The sequence below is a fragment of the Macrotis lagotis genome, chromosome X, assembly GCF_037893015.1.
Source record: "Macrotis lagotis isolate mMagLag1 chromosome X, bilby.v1.9.chrom.fasta, whole genome shotgun sequence".
Lineage (NCBI taxonomy): Eukaryota > Metazoa > Chordata > Mammalia > Peramelemorphia > Peramelidae > Macrotis > Macrotis lagotis.
The window spans coordinates 275376584-275393869 of NC_133666.1; the positions used below are offsets into that span (position 1 = coordinate 275376584).

At 34.9% G+C, this 17286-nt stretch overlaps 1 long non-coding RNA gene across 2 annotated transcripts; it reads right to left on the minus strand.

Annotated features, from left to right (window-relative positions):
* Positions 1 to 2185: 2185 nt before the first annotated feature.
* Positions 2186 to 16873, minus strand: LOC141501096 (uncharacterized). 2 transcript variants are annotated; one of them, XR_012472138.1, is made up of 3 exons: positions 16625 to 16873; positions 9687 to 9841; positions 2186 to 6378 (listed from the first exon to the last, which is right to left on the minus strand). It is a non-coding gene; the product is annotated as an uncharacterized LOC141501096 (long non-coding RNA). The 2 variants fall into 2 exon arrangements; XR_012472137.1 differs by lacking the exon at positions 16625 to 16873 and adding an exon at positions 16061 to 16614.
* Positions 16874 to 17286: the final 413 nt, after the last annotated feature.

Genomic DNA, 17286 nt, shown 5'->3' on the forward strand with positions numbered 1-17286 from the left:
TTAACTGGTAAAACTTTTAAGAAGACAGTCAGTAAAAAAAATTCACAGTCTAATTAGAATATTCCATTTCCCCTTCTTTATCCAGAGTAAACCAAATAACTTCTTTTAAAGGGGACAGTCCTAAGTCTTTTCTGGGGGGTGGGGGGAATCTTCTGTTCTTAAATCTTCACTTTTCCCATAATTTTATGTAATAACTAACATTATCAGAATCTATATTAATAAACTCATGAAGCTATAATGTTACCATATTATTCTAGTAAAAGATTAACTATTTAGTTTCCCTTTTCCTGGAATTTCTATATTTATATCTATAAACTTTCTCAAGTTAAGATAGCATTTCTTTTTATGATTTCTTTATTTAACATATTTCCTATCTGGCAACACTGTCTCTTTTCTGTTTCTTATAACTCCAGATAAATTCCCCTTTTAACACGTGTTTACCCAAGTCTTCATGAAACAATTCTCTCTATTATTAATTAGTCCTTTTCTTAATAAATTCCCTTTTTCTGCTAACTACAAGGTCGAGAGATAAGAGCCAGAACTGCAAGCAGACAAGCGGCAGGGAAGTCTTCTGGTAGCACAGAATCACAGAGAAGAAGCAGGGAAAAGAAAAAGTCAATAGCATTTTATCATATTAATATTCATTTATCTGTTCACACACTGTTCTCCAATCATGTAGACTCAAGGTACCTTATCCACTATGCCACCTAGCTGCCCCTGTTTGGAGTCTTAATTCTTTTGTTTGTTGTTTTTTTTTCACTTTTAGCATTTTTATTATATTTCCAGAAGTTTGTTTCTGGCGACCTCTTCACTGTTACATTCCATAGTCTGCTATTATGACTCACAACATTTTTTCCTGAAGAGACAGTTAAGTTTGAGCTTCTTGATTGGGATTGTAGAGGTTATCCTGGAGTCTTACTCATTTTAAACTACCTGAGGAAAAGGAACTCATGTCACTTGATATTTGGAATTGGATGGCCCTATTCCATTTCTAAATTTCTCAATTCCAATATCAAGTAACATATAAGATGTTTCATTTACTTCTTGATCATGAAATTTCCTTCCTCTGATCCTGGTTCTATGTGACTGTGTCTTCTGCTACCTCCTGCACACATTAAAGAATTTTTTTTCTCCTTCATGTGGATGGATTGAATAAATATTTTCTTCTTCTTTTTCTTGTGAAGAGTGGTTGAAGCTTACCAACAAACATCTTGATCCTGGAAATGCAATTTTTGTGTTGGTTCTTCATCTTTGCTGAGGATTAGGAGGGGTGAAATGATATCTTCAAAGTATTTCATGCTATTTAATGACATTTGTCAGTTCTTATTTAAATTGTTATTATACCTAGTAAAACTTATATTTCTTATCTTGACAACTTCAATAATTATACATTTCTAATCCAATCTAATAAACATTTATTTAACATCTAATATGTGCCAGACACTGTGCTAAGTATAGAATTAATAAAAAGAAATTATCTGTTCTTGAGGTGCTTACAATCTAAAGAGAGCAGACAATACACAAAAGGAAACACTAAAGCAGGGGGAGGAGTTTCTATGGGTTCCTGCTAGTAATAATTTGAGAACATAGTTTGACTCAGATGGACTTGACTCAAAGCCCCAGTAAGCTGACCCCCCTCTACCACCCAACTGTGTCAGCTGTCTCCCTGTTTTATATGTCACTTGATATTTGGAATTGGAATTGAGAAATGGAATAGGGCCATTTTCCAAAGGTAGTGAAACATGATAATTTCAGATTCTGATAATTAGAAATTTATGTTAATTTGGATAAAGGTCTGAATTTTACTAGCTTTTTTTTTTTTTTTTTGCATTACCTACTAGAAAACATTGAAATGTCTTACTAAGGAAATTAGAAATGTGAGCCAGAAACCAAGGCAAATGTTTTAACTTCTTAAGAGAACAAATTGTTATTTTCAGATCATTTTTATATATTCCCAAACCTATTCTCTTAGCGTATTAGAATATTTATTTCTATTTGTTGATTTATTATGTGTGCTTAATGCAAGGAGTAGTCCTTAGACTAAATATTTTATAATTATATAGATAAATATATTAATTCAGATTGATTTTCCTTGTAATTGATCTGATTTAGTGAAATTTTTCTTTAAGTCCCAGGTCAAATATTCTAAATTTATTAATGATAGGGGCTAGATATTATGAACTTTTTTGTATCATTGGTAGCATCTAATATGGTATTAGGTACATGATAAATCCTTAATAAAATGTATTTTTTTTAATCATTGTGATTTTCACTATTTTGCCAAGAAATCCTAAATGGGGTCACAAAGAATAAGACACAACTGAAAAATGCCTGAACATCAATGATAATTTTTATTTATTTTTAGTCTCTTAAGGAGACAACTTTGAAGATTTTGATATTGGTTTAAATTTGTACAACCTTGCATAATTTCAAGAAAAAAGAATAATAATCCTCTCATTACACTTACATGTGAGCAATTACAAATTGTAAAAGAAGTAACATGTTGAAATATGCAATACAATTTTAATAAAATTTTAAGAGTACTTGTTTATTGTTTGTTTACTTTTTCTTTATTTTTAACAATTTAAATTTTTTTTGGTTACATTTTAAATTCTGAACTCTGTCCCTCCCTCCTTCTTCACCTTGCACTAGAGAAGACCATCATTTGAGAGGTACAAGAATGCATGTATGTATAGTTTATGTGTGTGAAAATTCAAACTGCATACTTCTAATTAAGTATTTATTATATGCCCTACTTTGGGGATTCAAATGCAAATGTGAAGACAGTTTTTATCTTTAGGCAGCTTATATTCTAATAGTAGGAGACAACATACATAAAACAGTGGTGTCTAGGAATATATATTTTGTTTTAGAAAATTGGTGAGTGGAGTCATAGAGGAATAGATTAACACAAAATATCCAAGAACATTAACAAAGTTGATTTGATTATGTTTTCAGAAGTGAAAGGGAAACTTGGGAAAAGAAGGTATACATATGGAAAGTAGGGAGAGAATTGAATCATGACTGGATCCAGACCTGGAAATAATGGCCAACTAAGGTAATCATTGATCAGGAAAAGTGGAGCTCACAATACAGGGTGCAGTAATGAAAGGTTAAAGTCTTGAGAGGCAGCATTTTTGGTTGGGATAACAAGTCTGGAAAGAAAGTGAGATATGAAGATAAAATAGAAGTCAGATTGCAAGTTTCATAAAGTAAGACTCAGACTTTATGTTTGGTAGGAATGGAGAAAATATGTATGAGAAACTACTTGAAGTCATTCCACAGAGATTATCCAATTTGTAATTTTTCATTCCAGCTGCTATTTTTCAGATCCCACTCTCTGATCTCCACTGATCCATTCTTTATTCCAATTGAATACCTGCCTCCCCTCCCTACCTCCTACAACCTTATGCTCTAAAGCTGTTCACTCCCTTCATTGTGCTCTTTGGAATGTCTTCCTCATACATAACAAACTAACTTTGATCCTAAACATCCTCCTCTTTTTTCTCCTTCCATATTCTTGCTCTCACTGACATTTCACTCCTTTCTCAAGTCCCTGACCATACTTCCCAACTCTGGACTAATTTTCACATCTAACCCTATCTCACAGGTTATGGTTGGAAAGTTATAATACTTCTTACTTCCTCTTGTCCCTTCCAGACTCTCCCTTGCCACCATTATTCACTAACTTCTCCTCCTTTAGGGTTCTTTAAAGTCATAATATCAGAAAATCACTTTTAACGGTGACTATTTTCTACAAACAAGCCCAAAACATTCTTTCCCCCTTCTCAATGAATTCAATCTCTAACTCACATTTCTCTACTCTCCAATTCTTACCTTACTCCTAGAGGACTTCTTCAATAAGTCCTTCCATACCTAAGAGGACCACACCAACCAATCAAATGACTGGAGGCATGAGTTGCACCATATATGCTTATTATAGTGAGGGATATGCTGGGCAAGGTATCCTTCTCACTTGCCTTTATTAGAATCATTCCATCCCAAGGCCTTATTTATAGAAAACAGGACAATTGGAGACAATTTGCCTGTTGAAAGAGTCTCTTGGCCTTAAATTGATTTTGATTTCTAGGTACCTCAACTAGGTACCATGGTGCTTCATCAATTCTGGGAAAGTTCTTCAATATATACAGATACTTACAGACCCTAAACTCTCATTTTCTCAACTTAATAAGTTCTCATGACCTACTCCTATATTCCACCTTTGCTTCATATAGAGATAGCAATATTTTTAACAATATCATAACCTAAGAGTGTTCTACTTCTATGTTCATGAACTCAAATTTATTATCTGCTTGCTGTTGTTATTCTAAATATCCCTCTGTACCACTTTCCTCAATCTTCTTTATCCTTAGCATGACCTCTAAAACTTTCACCCTTCAATTCTTTCTCAAAGAATATCACACTTGCATTGGTTACATTCTCCTCTGCTCATGTCTCCCATATCCTCAAAAACCCATCATGTTATCTATTCATTCCCTGGACTGTGACTTTTTTTGTTCTTATGTAATATAGATGAAATCAAAGAGCAAGATCAATTTTAAAGTGGACACAACGTAGTTACTAGCTATCATCCTATAACCATCTTAATTTTCATAGACAAACTGTTTGGCACAGTCATCTACAAATGGTACCACTAATTCATTTCTTCTCGCTATCTTCTTAAATCTCTTTTGCCTGACTTTTGACCTCATCATTCAGCTGAAACTGGACTCTCCAAAGTTAACAAGTTTATCCCTTGATTGCTGAATCTAATGTAATTTTCGCAATCCACATCCTTTTTCATCACTCTGCAACTTTTGATGCTGACACTCTCTTCTACTTGATACCCTTGTCTCTGTTTTTGTGACATTGTTCTCTCCTAGTTTTCCTCCTACATGTCTGCTTGAACCTTAGTCTCCTTTGCTATGTCTTCCAGATCACCTATACTTGCCATGAGTGTCCCCAAACCTTTGCCCTTTGCCTTCTCTTCTCCCTCTATACTATTTTTCTTGGTGATTTCATTAGCTTTCATAGATTACATTATTTCTATACAGATCTATTTGTCCAACACTATTCTCTCTCTCTCCTAAAAAAAGTCTCACATTTCCAACTGCCTTTTGGACTTATCAAACTGGATGTCTCTCAGACATCTCAAACTCAACATGCCCAAAACTGAACTCATAATCTTTCTCTAAACCTTTCCCTTTTCCTAACTTCCTTATTATTATTGGAGGTATTACCATCTTCCTGGTCATTCAGACTCATAGCCTAAGTGCCATCTTCAGCTACTCACTCTCTCTGAGTTCTCATATCAGATCATTTCTATCTTTATCATATTTTTCTACAAGTTCCTGTCTCCATGGACTTCACTCCCATTCTAAGGAATGTCCTCATGAACCATATGCCTGTACTAACTGCAATAGTTCTACAATTGCAGATATTGCCATAGTTCTGAATGGTCTCCTTTCCTTAAATCTTTCTCTCTACTTTTGTCTATTGTCCATTCAGTTGCTAAATTAATCTTTCTAAAGAAAAGTTCTTTCCATGTCACCCTTCCTTCTCCCTATTCAATGAACTCTATTGGCTTCTTCTCAAGGATTATATAAAATCATCTGTTTAACCTTTATAGCCATCATAATCTAGCACCTTCTTTTGTTTCCAATCTTATTGAATTTATCTCTACTCTGTGTCTCCTATACTATATGTGGACAATAATACTGGTTGTTCCTTGCAAGCAATATTTCAACTCCTGATTGTATTTTCATTGGTTGTCTCCATGCCTGCAATTATCTTCCTCCTTATCTCTGCCTCTTGATTTCCTTCAAGTCTCAGTGAAAAAATCTCACCTTCTGCAAGAAGCCTTTCATGATTCTTCTTAATTTTAGTATGTTCCTTCTGAGATTATCTGTAATATATTTGATATGCATCTTATTATACATAATTTTTATTGGAATGTCCTCTCTTCCTTAGATTGTAAATTCCTAGAAGAGGTAGAATGGGTTAAAAATATTTCATGTAAAAGATTCATGAAAAAGTTTTTGCAATACAGTGGAAGAGGGAAAGGTGAGAGGAAATGAGTGAGCCTTCATTCTTATCAGAAATGGTTCAAAGAGGAAACAACAAACATACTTAATAGGGTATAGAAATCTAGAAGAAAAAGGAGAGAAAAGGGGGATTGAAGAAAGGGAACAGGGGAGGGGAGGGGGAATGTATGTGTTAGAGGAGAGGGTTTCTTTTTTACTTTTTACAAGGTGGTGGGATTGGGTGGCTTGTCCAGGACCACATGACTGGGCAGTTGCTGGATCTCTGGGGTGGGATGTAGGCTTGGTGCCTCCTGGTCCCAGGGCCAGTCTCCTCACTCAGCTGTGCCACAGCACACTTTTGAAGAAGGACAGAGAGAGAAAGGAGAGAGAAAATATAATAAATGGTAGTGGGAAGGAATGGATGGAGGGAATTACAATCAGCAACAGCAACTGTGGAAAAATTTGGAAGTAATTTCTCTGATGGATATATAATAAAGAATGTGATCCACCCCAGAGACAGAGCTGATGGTATCCAAACACAGACTGAAGAACATGTTCTTTTTTCTTTCTCATGAGATATTTTTATTTTTGTGGGGGGAGGGGGAATTATGTTGACTCTTTCAACAAGACTATTTTAGTACTGCATAAATAAATAAAAATGTAAATTAAAATTTAAAAGATAGTAAATTTTTGACAGCAAGCTTTTTGTTTTGTTTATTTTTACTTTCTTTGTATTCTAAAGGTTAGTAAATTGCCTGGCACAAAAGTGATGATGATGATGATGTTTGTCCTTCATTCTCCAAGAAAATCATGACATCAGGGAGGTGATATCATAGCAAGCAAGTGAACTGGATTTGAGTGAGGAGCTGGTGTGCTAAGTCACCAGTCTCACTTTCTCTTCCAGATCACCTGGGTCCAGTGACCAGATATGGGTCAAGATGAGTGAGGATGGTCCTGGATGTGAGGCAATCAATGTTAAGTGACTTGCCCAAGATCACACAGCTAGTAATTTGTCAAGTGTCTGAAGGCAGATGTTGAACTCAGGTCCTCCTGACCTCAGGACTGGTACTCTATCCACTTCACTACCTAGTTGCCCAAAGTATGCACAGAGTAGGAGATTAATAAATGCTGATGGCATAACTTCATCTAGGGAACCCCGGAAGCTTCCGAAGATTCTCAGGCCCAAGATAGAGTGTGTGTGGTCATGGAAAAGGAATAATATTATTAAATCAATATATGTAATATGCAGTAGAAAGAACATTGGTTTTGAAGTAGAGACAACTATAAATCCATGCTATCTCTATTTATAATGCTAGGAAAATCTCTTCCACTTTATGATTCTCAGTTCAATCATCTGTAAATTGAATGGTTTAGACTTTCAAATCTAAATTCCTTTTCAGTTCTATATGTTGTGTTTTCTTTTTTGAGACTGGTCTCTCTCTCTCTCATCTATCTATCTATCTATCTATCTATCTATCTATCTATCTATCTATCTATCTCTTTCTCTCTCTCTCTCTCTCTCTCTCTCTCTCTCTCTCTCTCTCTCTCTCTCTCTCTCTCTCTCTAAGTTAAGGTTCGGCAGCCACCCAGAGACCAAAATCAGTACTTATTCAGCATGGGAGCATTGACCAGCTCCATCCTTAACTTGTGCCAATTAACCCCGTTCTTCAGAAAAACCTGGTTCCTTCCTCACCCCTACCTACAAGGCTCATCATATTGATGCCAGATAGCACACTGGAACATTTGTTACACTGGCACTACAGCGCTTGAGTTCAAAAGATTCATCAGCCTCAGCCTCCCTAGTAGCAGTAATTACATATGTGTATCACCATGCTTAGCCAGATCATGAATTCTAACATTAAAACAAAACTAGATGAAATATATAAAAATGTATAGTGATTATAAATTATAAAAAGGATAAATGCTTCATAGCTTGATTTCCTAAAGTGCAACCTGATTCATTTAGATAACTGAGAAAAGAATACCAGAAAGTAATAATAAAGAAAACAGTTGCTTAATTATGTTTTCATTCCTTCAAAAAGATTTCAGGAGATAATAGAGATGGTTGTTTGTATTTTAACTTCATTAATTACTCAAAGATATTTCTAATTTTCTATGTAGCTAATCTTTGAATACTCTGACTAGATTATTCAATGAAAAACTTGCAGTGTCATTGCATTTTTATACATTACACATTCTGAATGGAACTAATATACTCTACTTATAAACTAGTTCTTTATTATAAGGTGGTTTAGGAGTAAATGATCTATGCATTTTCTTCTAGTTCTAAATCTGTGATAAATGCCTTGTGATGCCTTGACAGTGAAGGCAAGGACTAATTTTTGTCATTGCTGTTGGTGATTTTAATCTTTCCCATCCCCTTCTAGCAGTGGTGTTAGCCTATTTTTCATAAATTGACTTGAATTGAATTGTTTTTTTAATGGCTTATTGGAATGTTCACTAACTTCCATTATAAGAAATTTTGCCTGGGTACAAAGCCCCTGTGTGACTTTAAGCAAATCTGTTTACCTCTCTTGGCTTCAGTTTTTTTCCTTATTTCTAAAATGAAGGGGGGAATGGACTAAACGAGTATTAATTCCTTTTTGAGATTTAAGCCCTGTGATCCCAAAATACATAGTCATTTATGCAGCACAATAATTCAGTTTTTTTTCACATTTCTTCTCTGCACATAGGAACAATCTGGGAGAAAAAAAGGTGGATTTGGAGTCAAAAGCTTTGTGCACATATGGTTTAGGACTAAATGATCTATATCTGTTCTTCTAGTACTAAATCTGTGATACGAGGATCCTAACTTAATATCTCATGATGCCATGACAGTGACCCTGGATCCTTGAAAGCAACACTAGTTAAACATAAGATATGGCAGGTTTACCAAGGTGGAAAAGTTTTGAATATATTCCTGGTGACTAAGTGAGTGTGCTGTTGGAGAATTTACTTAAAGATGAACAGGTTCATCACTAATGAGATGGCCATTGGCCTACTATGATGGGCAGTCAACCAATACCTATTTATTGAGTGTCTTCATGTGAGCCAGGAAGTGCATGCTAAGTCCAATGGACACAAAAAAAGATGAGAGGAGGGAATGGTGGTGTCTTTTCTTGAAGAGCTCACAATCTAATGGGTGAGAGAAACTGCAAAGAACTATGTTCCAACTAGTTATATGTGAAATAAATAAGAAAAAATCAATAGGGGTAAGACACTAGAATCAAGAAGAATGAGGAAAGCTTCCTCTAGAAATTGGGATTTTAGTTGGGCCTTGAAGGAAATAGAAATGAGGAAGAAGTCCATTCCAGACTTGGGAGTCAACCTTTGAAAATGTCTGAATGGGGGCAGCTAGGTGGCGTAGTGGATAGAGCACCGGCCCTGGAGTCAGAAGAATCTGATTTCAAATCTGGCCTCAGATACATAATTGACTAATTGTGTGACCTTGTACAAGTCACTTAATCCCATTGCCTAAAATAAAAAAGAGTTTAAAAAAAAAGAATGGATGAAAATGATACAAGGAAGCTTGTATCATTTGACTGAAGTGTATTGGAGAGGTGTAAGTTCTAAGAGATAAAGAAAATATATTTTACACACAAACATTATGCTGCTCATTCATTCATTTGGACAGCTAGGTGATACAGTGAATAGAGTACTGACCTTGCAGTAAAGAGAACAGGAATTCAAATTGATCCTCAGACACTTGGCTCTTTCTGGCTGCATGATCTTAGGCCAGTCACTTAACACTTATTGTCTCACATCCAAGCCATCTCTAGTCATCCTGATTCATATCTGGCCACTGGACCTAGATGAGTCTGAAGGAGAAAGTAAGGCTGGTGACTTAGCACAGCGCCCCTTCATTCAAATCTAATTAATATGCTTGTCATGGTATCACTTCCCTAATGTTGTGATTTTCTTCAAAAAAAATGGACAAACATTATCATTCATTCATAACTGACAATCTATTTTTTCAGTGACACTGGGTAAAATTGACCAACAAAAGGGAGAAAATTTTGTTTTACCAATACTTGCAATATAAGGCTTTATCTAGCAGTCAATGAATTGAACTACTCTTAGTTCCTACAAAATGTAAAAATTCCTGCAAGATGACTGCCAGTGGAGTGGGTAGGTCTTCAGTGAAGGAACTTTGGGAGAACTTAGACATAGATTACAATGGATAATAAGGTAGAAATTGGACACCACAGTTAATGCACATATCAGTTGGATCAAAGATTCTTTGAAGTACTGCAATAATATTTTTTTGGCAAGGTTTAAAGGACTTGCCCAGAGTCACACAATTACTAAGTATAGAAGTGTCTACAACTGGATTTTACCTCAGCTCCTCTTGACTGTAGGGTCAGTGCTTTATCTCCTGTACCAGCTACCTCCCCCAGTAATCACATTTCTAAAACAACTCTTAAGTGTAAGACATAAAGGATAATATGGTGAGATAATCAAAAAGATTTTTTTTTTTTTTTTAGGTTTTTAGTGTTCTACATCCTCCTCCCTACTCTGGCCCCTTACATGTTTAAATTATGTCTTCGTGTTGTATTTGTTGTGTTCCACTCTCACCTCCATTTCTGTACACATACACACACACACACACACACACACACACACACACACACACACCTTTTATGTCTTTTAAGTCATTCCTCTCTCTCTAGTTTGCTATCCTAGGAAAGTCTCATACTGTGTAATTTTTCTAATATTTCTCCTCTCCTCTTTCCTTCAATTTGTTCCAACCCACTCACAAACATAGACACATACATTGGAGGAAACTTAGAAATTACATAGTCTATTTTTATCATTTTACAAGAAACTGAAGTTGTTTTGTATTCTATTCCCTTAGGGTTCTGCTAAATGACTGGTTAATCTAACACACTAATTCACATTTAGATGTCAATGACTGATAATGATTATCTTATCCTTATAGATTATATTTTCATTTTAATGAGTGTGTGTAATGCCTTGGGGAATCATCAAAAGGACTTCATTTACCTCTCAGAATTTCCATTCCTTAATTTATAAGAGATGATAAAATATATTTTATACACTTCAGAGTATTATTGTGTTATTATAAGGAAACTATTGTATAAACCTGGAGAGGCTATATAAACATGAGTTACTAATAATAGGGTTCTAGTCTTTGCTTTTTCTCTAACTATGGGCAAGTCACTTAGCTATTTTGATTTTCAATTTCTTTATCTAGAAAATTAAGAGGTTGGATTCAATATTTCTACTTTAAAAAAAAATCTATAATTCAAACCCAATGGAATGACAGAGTGAGAACCACATCTGGGGAGACAATTGGGTAATGAGACCTTCTTTAACTCCACAATGATAATAGATGGGATCTTCTTACCTTATCCACAGTAAAAGGTAGCCCTGAGACACATAGTTTGACATAGAAGCATAGCAATCCCTATAATAATAAACCTGGCTAAACAGAATAAAGCACTAATCTATTTCTTCCTTTTCTATACAGAGTCCTTCAAACTCTTCTGTTATGTGCAAAAAAGCAAACAAAACAACTGAGAATACAAATATGTGATTATAGTTTGATTTCTTCTTTGATACTTCCTTCCTTCACACACACACACACACACACACACACACACACACACACACACACACACACACACACATACACTTTAAGGATTATTTAGAAGGTATTTTGCATCATGACTTGTAGTAGTTTTGAAAACTTTCTTTTCTGTGCCAAAGTAAATAACCAAATGTCTATTTTGATGAACACCCCAATCAGACAGATTTTATGTAGGTCAGAGTGTTTCATATTTGTATTTTTCTTGGCTGGTTATCTTTTGGGCTGAAACCCTTGACAACAGTCTGGCTAGGAAGCTGGCTTTATTTTTCTCCTCCCATCTTGATTGTCTCTGTGGGGTTTTGCCTTTCTAGGACCCCTGTGCTTTCTCCTTGCCAAGGCTGGGCTGTCACACCATTTCCATGTTATCATTAAGTGCCTGGCTGCTTTCCTGTGGGTAGAGTCTCTCCCTTGGGGCCATCACAAAGGGTCCCTTTTTGGACAGTTCATTTTTATATGCTGTTTATTTTCCTTCCAGTCTCCTATTACAATCCCTCTCTTTCCCACTTCACTACTTACAGGTCTCTTTTCTATCCTCTGATATTCCCTTATATAAAAAGTACCATTCTCTTCAGTTTTTACTAGAAGTAGGAGGGAGAGACCTAAATACCATAGTTCTCTGGAGGCCTACTGCAAAAAGAAGAACCAAACTTCCTTCCCAAACTCACTATGGAGTAGGGTTTTTTTTACATCTCTGCAAAATGTGAAATTTCCCCAAATTAATCTCAGTTGATTCTGGTCATTTAATACCTTTAGCAACTTCATTTATTATTTCTTAGTATTTCTGTAGCTAAGTTTATAATTCTTTTTCTTATTTTTATGCTATCCTATCCTATTCTTACCTCCATTTCATACCCATATGTACATGATATTTATTATATTACTTTATGCAATATGAGTATTAAGACTAGGGTATATTGAATTTACATCCCTAAAATATTAATGCCTAATCATTCACTAAGACCATAATATTATAGCATATAAACATTATTTTTTAACTTTTTAATAGACTTAGAATGCTTGATTGTGCCATGAGTTTAGTCATCTTTGTTAAGATCATTAGGGACAACATATCCATTGAATAAATTTTATCTACTGGCCCAGACACCTCAAGTAATGAATCTTAAATGCTTAATACCCCCATCATTTTTCTCTGAACCCCACCCCCAATCCTATGTCCCATTCCTTTGTGACACCCTTTCTCAAAAAAGTTGTTTTCCTGTTTTATTTCTTCTAGAATCTATTTCAATTTACCCTTTACTAAAATAATTTCTCCTTTCCTATTCTATTCCACTTAAGTTTTTTTAAGAGGTAAATCTTCTGGAATTTAAATTTGAGAGAGCTCTTCACTATAGCATTTCTACATTTCCATATTTGTAATTCTCAATTCATGTTGCTGGCCCCTTATTTATCTTTATTTAACTGTTTTATTTTATTTTTGGTAGGCCTTCTTATGCTCCACTCACATAAATATTAGTTCATGAAAAGCAGTAAAGTATGCCAATCTGTATTTCAAGTCATGAGGGTCGGTCTTATTCCATACTTTACCATGACCATAATATTTCATTAGGTCTTATAGCCTATCTGTGAATCTATGCCTGACCTAGAGACTGGTCACTCGCCACTCTCATATATGCATATTGCATTGAACTTGTATTTTTTCTGATTTTTTCCCCACCATAAAACATTATATAACATTATATGTAGCCATTATACAGTATGAAATCTTTTCTCATTTCAAAATGTTTTTGTTACTTAATAGTATTTTATTTTTTCCAGTTACATGTATTTTTGTAACATTTTGCCATATCAGATTTTTCTCCCTCTGTCCCTACTCCCTCCCCAAGGTAGCAACAAGCTGATATAAGCTATACAAGTGCAATACGTTAAACATATTTTCATATTAGTCAAGTTAAGAATGAAGAATCAAAACAAAAGGGGAAAACAATGAGGAAGGAAAAACAGAAAAGTGAAAATAACATGCTTGAGTCTGCATTCAAAATTCATAGCTCTTTCTCTGAATATGGTTAGCATTTTCCACCAGGAGTCTTTTGGAATTGTCTTATATCATTGTATTGCTGAAAAGAGCCAAGTCTAGCATATTTGATCATCGTATAGTGTTACTGTTACTGTGTACAATGTTCTCCTGGTCAGCTCACTCCACTGAACATCAGTTCATCTAAGTCTTTCCACACTTTTCTGAGTCTGCCTGATCATAATTTTTTTTTAAATTTATTTCATTATTTACTTCATTATTTATTTTATTTAAGGTAATGGGGTTAAATAACTTGCCCAAGGCCACACAGCTAGGTAATTATTAAGTGTCTCATGCTGGATTTGAACTCCGGTCCTCCTGACTCCAGGGCTGGTGCTTTATCCACTGTGCCACCTAGCTGCCAACTGCTCATAATTTCTTATAGCACAATAGAATTCCATTACATTCATATACCATAGCTTGTTCCAGATTTCAGGGGGAAATATAGATGTTACTTATAATCTGTCCCTTAAATTAGGGGAACATAGTTGCACCTAACAACTACTTCATAATTTAACTGAGGCCATATCCTGATACTTTTGTGTTAAATTAGGAAAAGACAATTAGACCATGACCCTAGTCCTATTAACTGTCTTTCATCTGTAAACTATAGATAAACTCCAGACATGCACAAAGCTCTATCACATCATTGTGCAAATTAACTAATCCCACGATTCTGTTGATTACTTTGAGATGATGCTGATGTGACATGGATAGTATATTCTCCTCCATCATATTCCAAACCCCTGCTCTGCCTGTACTTCTTCACCTGCTGTGAGTCCATGCTAATTGAATGCTCCTAACTCTGATCCATGATTACATTACTCTCTCTAACCATTCTCTTCCCCATTACTGCTTGCCTCCCTCCACCATCCCATTCTGCTTCCTGCATGATTTGCCTCTGTGATTAAAGTGAGAATGATGCTTCACTCGGCTTTACTCCAAGTTTTAATGCCCTTGTGGTCTTCCTCTGTGAGTATCCAGGCATGCCTGCTCTAACCCAAAAGGAACTCTGAGGTTTCCTTCCCCACCTTAGCCCCCAACTATTTAATTTCATTAGCTAGGAGCACCATGACTGAGAATGATTTTGCTTATAGACATTCCTAGTATAAACAAATGTAATATAATGAATTCACTCAGGTACTTCATTGCCTAGCTGTGGGACCTTGGGCAAGTCACTTAACCCTATTGCCTTAAATAAATGAGATTTAAAAAAAAAGAAAGTAGAAAGCAAAGGTGTATCCTCTTCCAGAATAGATTTTACAATTGGATCAAAATAAATCAATGAATGATTCTACAAATCAATTAATAATTTACATATATTTTCTCTCTTTCAGCAGGATCCTTTTCTGGGAAAACATATGCTTGCTTGGACAAGTTCTTCTATATTATGTCCCAATCTTTGAGATGAAACCCATTATAAGGATCTTTATTTTCTCATTGTAGACATATATTTTACCCCAACCCTGAGGGAACAGAATTTTATGGTCTCCTTTCCTTATTTTTGGAAAAACAAAAAAAATCAAAACATTATCATATTTATCTTTGTTCTTTGCATTTCCCCATTCACTCACTCCTACCTCCTATATACTTTTTAGAAATCAAAGAAATAGCTACCTCTTCTTTGTTTCTCTCAAATCTAGTGAAGAACATATCTAGTTTCTTTCTTTTTTGTGTCTCCTCTTTCTTCAGCCAAGCAATTTCCAATGTTATCACTTCTTTAAGAGTTAATCATTCCTTTAGAGAGGAATATGTGATTTAATCCATAAAATGTCATTTCAATTATTTCTCTCTTTCTTCTCCTATTTGAAATCCTTAGATTTTTAGGCTCTATGATTATCTTCATGATTCATTTTTGTTGTTTTTTACCTCAATTTCAATCTTTTTTCAAAAGATAGCCTATAAATATGAGAATAAATTTTATTGCCTCTTTTTACTAATTGTACATATTTACCTTTCTTGTGTTTCTTGTATTGTAATATTTGTAAGTTAAATGCTCTATTGATCTCTTTTTCTTCCATGCCCCACCATAAAATGTCTCTAATATCTCTTGGTTGCTGAAGATTAATTTTTTTTAATGGATTTCATCTTCTTTAGTACATATAGTTTAGGGTTACAGATGAAACTTCCTGGATTTTTTCCCCCTTATTTCCAGTCGTAAATATTTTCTGATTTCTCTTAGATGCACAGTAACCTTAAATATTGCAGTTGGCATTGTTTCCTCTCTAAAATCTTTTCTCCTGGCTGCATAAAAAATTTCTTATTTTACCTTAAAATTTTGAAATGTAGTCATTGTATAACTTATGGTTTGAAGTGTGATGATTTAATGGATTTGGTTAATCAATATTTTTTAATCTCTATTCAAAAGTTTTAGATAATTTTAAAATGCATTACCTGCTTTTTAGTATTTTCTTTCCTGGAGTCCTCTAATCCTTGAGTTTTCTCTTCATATTTTATCTTCAAAAACAATCATTTTATTTTGCTTATCTAAACTTTCAAATGATTGCCTTTTGCTTCTCTTTTACCAGATTATTTTCTATTTCCTGTAATTTTTTTCATCCCAGGTATGTCATTCTCTTTTTTAGAGGCTTTACTATTTTGGAGAGATTCTCTCTCACATGGTCTCTGTTTTCTGAGCTGTTTTTTTTTTCCTATTTTGGCAGCTTTTTTGCCCGTGTCCAATTAGATTGTTAGGATTAAGGCTCTTCAGGGATAAGGAAGCAATAATCTTACTGAATACTGGACAGGAAGAACTGATAATTCAAAGAATTTTATTTTTGGTTTTTGCAAGGCAATGGGGTTAAGTGACTTGCCCAAGGTCACACTGCTAGGTAATTTATTAAGTGTCTGAGGCTGGATTTGAACTCATGTCCTTCTAACTCCAGGGCTAGTGCTCTATCCATTGTGCCACCTAGCTGCCCCCATTGATTCAATGAATTTTATAACAAAGTAACCTACCTCATTTATTTTTTTTCTTTTCAGGGTTGTAGATTGGATTAGTATTTGAGTTTCTTCTTTGAGGGTTAGAAAACTTTTCCTTCATTCCAGTCTCATGGAAATTGTTCTCATGTTGTAAGGTTTCTATTTAGGTACACTGATCCTGAATTTAGGGGCCCGTGTTAACCTTTCTTGCTTTTCCTTTACTTGTTAGTGTATAGGAAATAGAACAGCTGTGCCAAAATAGAAATGTCTTGTAGACAATCTTGAGAATTTCAAAGGTCCAGATATCTTTGGTCTCTTACTAGCTAATTGGCAGTTGATCTTGGAGAAGATAATCATCAACAAGAGGATTGGTATAATCCCTGGACTGCTTTGCATAAGACTTTGACCTTCATAAGGACAATGTGGAATGGTGAAAGTTAATGAAGAAACTATTTCATGCTTCTGTTTTAAAACCTCCCAGCAAAGGATTACAGTTAAAGGTTATTATGTTCTGTGTTGCCACTGTGTGAATGCATCTAATGTAGAGAATTATGGAGGTAGCAGAAATAAAATCTGCTAAATGGGTGGAAGTTCCTGCTCTTGAGATTCTGCCTCCGTTGGACATGTTGATTATATCCTGTGCCCCCTTGACCCTGTTGTTTGTATCTTATCCCCCATTTTCCCCTTCACCTAACCTT